Source organism: Cnephaeus nilssonii (genome assembly GCF_951640355.1).
Source record: "Cnephaeus nilssonii genome assembly, chromosome: 15".
NCBI lineage: Eukaryota > Metazoa > Chordata > Mammalia > Chiroptera > Vespertilionidae > Cnephaeus > Cnephaeus nilssonii.
The window spans coordinates 58,668,700-58,676,307 of record NC_137086.1 but is presented as its reverse complement, the minus strand read 5'-3'; the positions used below and the strand labels follow the sequence as shown (position 1 = coordinate 58,676,307).

At 40.7% G+C, this 7,608-nt stretch overlaps 1 pseudogene across 1 annotated transcript; it reads left to right on the top strand.

Annotated features, from left to right (window-relative positions):
- The first annotated feature begins 1,529 nt into the window (after positions 1-1,529).
- Positions 1,530-7,185, top strand: LOC307111954 (solute carrier family 15 member 4-like; annotated as a pseudogene). The gene is made up of 3 exons: positions 1,530-2,056; positions 2,139-2,674; positions 7,172-7,185. The product of its transcript is annotated as a solute carrier family 15 member 4-like (transcript).
- Positions 7,186-7,608: the final 423 nt, after the last annotated feature.

Genomic DNA, 7,608 nt, shown 5'->3' with positions numbered 1-7,608 from the left:
GGGATCCTGGTGGCTGTCCCTTTAGCTCTCTCCCCAGAAGCACAAATCCCCGGCTCTGCTCACATGATACTAATCTGCTCCACCCTCTCTCCACCAGAGCCCAGGTTGAGAGGCTGTGAATGCAACGTTGTGCATTGGCCCTTTAAGAGGGCGCCTGTGTCTTTAGGGGATTCTTGTCCCTCCCCGACAGACAGAAACCTGTATGCTCTTCACAGCAAGATGTTATGTGGGTGCTTTTTCCTGGCTCCAGTGCCCTGGGATGGGGAGCCTGGCTTGAGGTTTAGACCCCACACTTCTCAGGGGGACCCCTCCTGCGGCTGAGATATTCCTTGGGAACCTCAGCCACGGCCTATGGGAACTGGGCCAGCCGTTTTCATGTCTTAGACCTTCCTACCAATCTCTATGTGGCTTCTTCTGTAAATCATTGGTTATACGACTGCTATTCAGATAATATTTAGTTGGTTTATTCAGAATGATTATTTTATAATTTACTTGTAATTCTAGTTTGGTCCTGGGTGAAGGTGAATGTAGCTTCCACCTACTCCACCACCATCTTGGATTCAACAATTTGTTGGTTGTGTGTGTGTGTGTTTTATATTTCACATACTAGTGTCCCGGTGCATGGATTCATGCACATTGAAAGGAAATTAATTAGAAGAAATATTTTAATCTTGCTATTCACCCTTTCTCTATAATAGAAGTGTCAACAAAATTCACTATCGACAATGATAGATTGAAACACGTGTGGGGTTGGCGCTAGCGAGAGCTTTATATGTATTGTGCATGCGTGAGTCAACTTAATCTTTTATATATATAGAATAAACTTGCTTAATTAGACCTGCTTTCTGATTTAGCTAAACTTTTTTCATTCCTTTTTATGGCTGAGTAATATTCCATATCACTTCTTTTTTTATTGATTCATTCATCAATAGAAACATAGGTTGCTTCCATATCTTTGCTATTGTACATAATGCTTCAATGAACAAAAGGATACATATATCTTTTTGAATTCCCGCTTTTGTTTTCTGTGGATAAATAGCCAGGGGTGGAATTGCTGGAACATATGGTAATTTTATTTTTAATTTTTTGAAGACCATTTATTGAAGAGACTGTCTTTTCCCCATTGTATATTTCTGCCTCCTTTTCCATAAATTAATTGACCATATAAGCATGAGTTAATTCCTGACTTTCTAATATATTCCATTGATCTATGTGCCTATTTTGTACCAGTTCCATATTGCTTTGATGACTATAGCTTTGTAGTATATTTTGAAATCAGAGACCATGATACTACCAGCTTTGTTGTTTTTTTTCTCAAGATTTCTTTAGCTATTCAGAGTTTTTTGAGGTTTCATTTTACCCAAGAACAATAGAATATGCATCATTTTCTAGTGCACATTCATTTTCAAGTGCACATTCTCCAAGATAGGTCATATGTTAGGCCACAAAACAAGTCTCAATAAATTTAAGAAGATTGAAATCATATCAAGTATTTTCTGACCATACTGCGTGTGTGCAATGCGCTCTCGATGGTCGGCCTGGGTGAGGGTGCGGTCACGCCCTTCGGTGCCAAGCAAGGTAAAGATAGAGGTCGGGAAGCCACGAAAGGTACTTTCATTGGTTTTACTGGAGCACTAATCTCGTGAGGAGGCATTGCCTACATCAGCAGATGTGCGCTTTGTGATAGGCTATGATATCCTCACTGTCTGCATCAGCTTCTCTTTCCTGATCTTCCTCTGGGGCCAGAGCTGTTTCATCACCAAGACCTCTAGCTGCAGTGCCTTCCTCCATATGTTCAAGATTTTGGCATATTCGTGCTGTCCCCTAAAGAGGACCTGAGAACGGGGCAGGGTCGTGGTGGTGAAGGCGGTGGACTCTTTAAGCAAACAAAGTCTGATTTGTGTAAAATATCTCCTGGAGGGCCATTTATGAAAGACTAAGGGGAAGATGCGAAGTCTCTTGTCGAGATTATTCCCACATTCTTGGCTTTGATACCTTGCCGGACAGCGTATTTTCAAATGCAGAAGATGCGTGTGTTACATCTTTGGGGATTCAGGTATCTTCAGTACGTTTTCTGCAGCCTGGCCCACCATGTCCCACATGGTGCTCGTCCTCCTGTTAATTCCCATTTTGAGAAGACACAGCTCACTGCTGTCGTCCTTAGTAAAGGATCACTGTGGAATGTTCTTTGTCAGGTGTTCTGCCTTCCTTGCAGGATTTTGAAAAGCAAAAGGCTGGACCCATGAAAGAGAAAACCAGTACCCAGATCTCTGGGAATGTCGCGTATTTTGCTGTGGACTTGCTGGTATGGTGGCAGGTCCCACAGTTCGTGCTGATTGGCATCAGTGGGATATTGGCAAGTATAAAGCAGGTCTGGAATTCGCATCCTCCATGGCCCCCAGGTCCATGCAGAGTGCCATCAGGGCTTGTTCTTTTTCTTCTCTGGCGCTAGGTCCTTCGTGGGCTCGGGCCTGCCGGCGCTGGTGTCCATCAAGGCCATTGGGTAGATGAGCAACCACGCAGACTTCAGTAATATCAGTGGCTGCCATTGAACTATTACTTCTTTCTTCTAGCTGCTATTCAAGCAGTTCCCTCCTGCTTCACCTTATTATTTCTGTCAAATATGTCCATCAGCGATCAAGAGCAAATGGGCCCTGGCTCCTGTTGCTCAGTGGTAGGGGATGGGCCTGTGCACCAAAGAGTCTCGGGTTCAGTTCCTGTTAAGGGCACGTACTGGGTGGCAGGTTCGTTCCTGGGCCGCAGTGGGGGAGCGTGTGTGGGAGTCAACAAATCCATGTGTCTCTCTCGCATCAATGATTCTCTATTTCTCTCTCTCTCTTTCTCTACCCTTTCCTCCCTCCCTTCCATTCTCTCTCTAAAAAAAAAAAAATCAATAGATATATCTGGGTGAGGATTAATAACAACCAAAAAAGATTGAATCAGATGCTTGCTGCCAGCAGGAGGGCCTGATTTCTCTGAAAGTCAAGTTGGGCCCATTAGACTGACCTTTCAGGGCAGGAAGTGGCTGGGCGAGCACTGAGGAAAGCGGCACTTTCAGTTGCCATAAATGTCTGACTTGCCTAAAACTTGCATGATACCTTCCTTTCTTCTACCCAGATCAGCGGTTGCCAACCTGTTGGACCTAACGGACCACCAGCGGTCCACGGACTACTGGTTGGTGACCACTGACCCAAATGAACTAGGTAAGTGCCTGACTGTGGTTTATCATGTTATGCTGAGCTCTCCTGGAGCCAAAATGCAGAAGTTTGTTGTTTCTAGTCAGTAAAGATCTCTCTGTCCATCCTGCAGCTGGTTTCCCCTTTGACAAAACCCACAGATGGAAATTCACGGTCTTGGGAGACTGCACAAATGTTCATTGGCATCTTAATATTTTAAACAAATGTTATCATTATCTCCCCACAACCTGACTTTTTTTTTTCTTTTTGATTAATAAATATTTACTTATATTGAAGAACGGGAGGATTTTTCAAGAGATAAAAATGTGGTCAAATGCTACAAAAATTGTATATAGAGGTCGTGGTGATGGTTCTTTCATAAGCCACACATCTTGCCATTGCCAGGTTCTTTGGCACAGGCTGGTAGTGAATGTATTTATCTGCTGCTTCAAGGAGTACTTACTTTTAAACTATTGACATTGCTTTTTCTTTTTCTTAAGTAAGACTGTGTCCTATCTCATTGTGCAAAACAACTTAAAATAGTATGTTAAACCTTGCCTAGTCAGTCCTTATGTATAATTTCATTTTGGATACCACCGAGAGAGACTAAAGACCCATTGTGAGAGGATGTAAGGAAACGTTCTTTTGAACAGAATCAATCAATGCAATTCAAAATGGTAGAAAGTGTAAAATATGAACCTGAACGATTTGACTAGTCACCAACTTCTATATCATTATTTTACATGCACGTGGGGTTCTGATTTTGTTAGATAAACTATTCTTTATTTATTGATGTAAAAAAAGAAGGAGGTTCTGACATGTGCTACAACATGAATGAAACTTTTGGACATTATGCTAGTGAAATAAGGCAGCCACAACAGGGCACATTCTGTATGATTCCACTTATATGAGGACCTGGAGCAGTCAGATTCCTAGAGACAGAAAATAGGATGGTGGTTGCTCAGAGCTGCGGACAGGTGGTGTAGGTGGTTATTATTTCACTAGAGGCCTGGTACATAAAATTCATGCATGGGGGTCCCTCAGCCCAGCCTGCACCCTCTCCAATCCAGGACTCCTCGGATCAGGCCTAAACCGGCAGTTGGACATCCTGCTCACAATCTGGGACCACTGGCTCCTAACCACTCGCCTGCCTGCCTGCCTGATTAACCCTAACTGCCACTGATTGCTGGCGTGATTGTTTCCTAACTGCTCCCCTGCTGGCCTGATTGTCCCTAACTGCCTCTGCCTTGGCCCCTGCTACTGTGACTTTGTCCAGAAGGACATCTGGAAGGATGCCCAGTCTAATCAGCATATCACCCTTTTATTAGTATAGATGGGTTTGGAGTTTCAGCTGGGATGATGAAAAGATTTTTGTGGATGGTGGAAGTGGTAGTATAATGATGTCAACATACTTTAATGCCACTGAACAGTACACGTAAAAATGTCCAAGAAGATAAATTTTTCACTGTGTATTTTACCACAATTCACATAAAATAGGATGGTTCATGCAGTACTTTCTGAGGTGAGAGCTGATCCTAGGACAGGCTGTTGTGTCCTCAGATGTCATGTGCCTTGTGCTAGGAACACTGATATAGCTGTCATGTCCTCCCTGGCCTGGCCCATGTTCCCTGATGTCCTCTTATTTGCAGGCTCTGAATTCTGCATCTTGTGCTCAGCTCTGAGTGTCTCATGCGGTTGAGCACTCTCACGCCAGGGCTCAGTGGGCTCCGGCCCTTGGGAGTGGTGTGTTTGTGGGCAAGCCTGGTCTGTGGTTTCTAAGATATTGACTAAGTTTCATGTTGCAATCTTGGGAAGAAGGATTGGGTGCTTTTTGCATGAAGTAAAACATTGTGGTCTGATTTACACGTGGGTGAGTTTTCAAGAATAATTACATGTAAGACTCGCTTCAGAATGTGTGATCCAAAAAGGAAAACAAAGTGTGATCCCATTTATGATGCAGATGGAAACACAAAAGTTTGTGCTGCTCTTAAATTCCCAAGAATGTTGAGCACAACTTGTGGTGGGTAAAAGAGGCCCTTTAAGTACTTTTCAGAGTCTGGTGGGAGACATCCGTGGGTAATGCCACCTTTTGGCACCCAAACTTCTTTTCCTCCATCACTACTTTGCACATCTCCTAAGGGTTTCAAGTCCAAGGTGTCATGCTTCTCTTTGCCCTCTCTCTTCCCCACAGCCAGGTGCAGGTGGCAGAGACCGGCGAGGCTGGCCTCTTTTCCTGTGCTTGCTGCCCAGTTTGCATTTCTCTTTGTGTGAATTGCCCTCCACATCCTTCAGTTTTTTACATAAAAGTTGTCACTTTTTCCTTATTAAATTGTGTGTAATTCTGGGTGCAAGTTCTTTAACTGTTATGCATGTTGCATATATTTTGTTTCATTCTGTTGTACATAAGTGAAAACATACATAGTCCTTTTGTTTATCACCTTTGCATTTTATTTCTATTTAATTTAATTTAAAAAATGTTATATTTCTTGTCATGCTTTTATAGTATGTGCTTTATGTTTGTTCTTTGATTCATTTGGAATTCATTTTTATGTATATGGTGTAAGGTAGAGACATAAACTGAATTTTGTCCCAATAAACCTTACTGATTATCCCAACAGAATTTATTTAATTTCCCCCTGATTTGTGATGCCATCAATTTCATATTCACTTACTTACACACATGCACACACATACACACGCAACTACACTCTAAGCATTTTAAACAGTTATTTATCTAGATACTGATTTAGTTTTCAAGAAAAGCATCTTTGAGTTCATTAAGCAACTAATTTATCTATGCTGTTGTATTTATTAATTCTGCAGTTTGCTTTGCTATTTTGTGGGTTTTTTAATTTCTTGAGTTGAATAGTTATTACACATTTTTATTTAAAAAAATTTTTAGATGTTTGCATGAAAGACTAAATTTTTTTCAGAGTGCCTCTCTGAAAGCAATGTGCAGGTTTTGCTATGCTTAGCCCTGTTTGTTTTAAAATAGCTCACTACACTGCTTGAGTTTTTCTGTGGTTTTAAAGTTATTAGATGAATTGGATTTTTGGCTCATGTTCTGCTATCAATTTATATCTTATGGAATTGTGTTCAATAAAGATGCCCTGTGAGATCTTGCCTGAAAGCCTGTTGAGGTTTTCTTTGAAGCCTAACAGTGGCCAATTTTTCTGTGGGTTTTATGTGCTTGAAATGAATGTGTATTTTCTGCTTGTGGATACAAAGTTCTCTATTAAATCATTCAAATCTTCTCAACCCTCACTTTTTGGCAGGCCTATTTAACCTGCTGAGTTTTGGATGAAATCTGTTAAAGTGTCTATTGTGTGGGGGACTTGTCCAGTTTTTTTTTTTTTAACTTTCTATCAGTGTTTGTATTAACTATTTTTGTGCATCAAGGTTGATGATAATATAGATTTTACTTTCTTATTGGTTAGATATGCTTTTCTCTGTCCTCTTTGATGCTTTTACCTTTGAACTCTATTGTCTGAAAGTAACATTGCTCTGGTATATATTTGTTAGTGTTTGCCTGCTATACTATTTTCTTTTTAACTTTTCTTTTTATTCTATTTGCATTATTTTGTTTCAGGAGTGTTTTGTAATCCCAGAATTTCTGCCTTTATAGAAAGATTTAATCTTGCTTTTTTAGTGATTACTAATGTTTGAATTTATTCTTTCTATGTTGTTCTATGCTTTATCTCTATAATGCTACCTGATCCGCTTTTTAAAATTTTTTTTAAAAAAGGTCTTTTTTGCCTTTTGATTGATTGGTTTTTATTTTCTTGTTTCTCTTTTATTTTAATGGATTGAAAGTAATACATCTCAAGTCTATATTTTTCTAGTGATCACCCTTAAAACTTTAATTTACACATTGGTACTTACTTTCCCTACCAATGTTGATTTAACTACCTTTACGTCCCTCATCCCCTGTCCCAAGCTGAACAAGATGCAACCTTAACTCTCCTCTCCCTGCCCTCACTGCTTGTCATTTTCAGGTGATCTGGACTGAGCATCAAGATCATTGTTAATTTTTTCTTACAATCAACACCTACTTAGATGTAACTGTATATTTTATTTTTTCTATCACTTTTAAATTCCCTGGCTATCTCTTGGGCTGTATTGATGAAGGACAGTCTTAGTGATTCTTCCAGAAAAAGTCCTGAAGAATAAACCTTTTGTGTTCCTGTTAACCAGGTGTTGCTGCATTCATGCTACATAACAATTAATGCATGGTCCTGTGACTTCTAATGGCAAACATATGTTTAGCTGGCTTGTGGGTTTGTTGGCCGGCTGAGGGTTGGCTGCTTAGGGATAGGCTTGGCTTCAACTGTAAATCAGATTTGAATCTGCCCCATGTATCTCATTCTGGGAGAAGCAGCTCCCAGGACATACTCTTCTCATGGCAAATCACAGGAGCTCAAGAGGCTGGCCA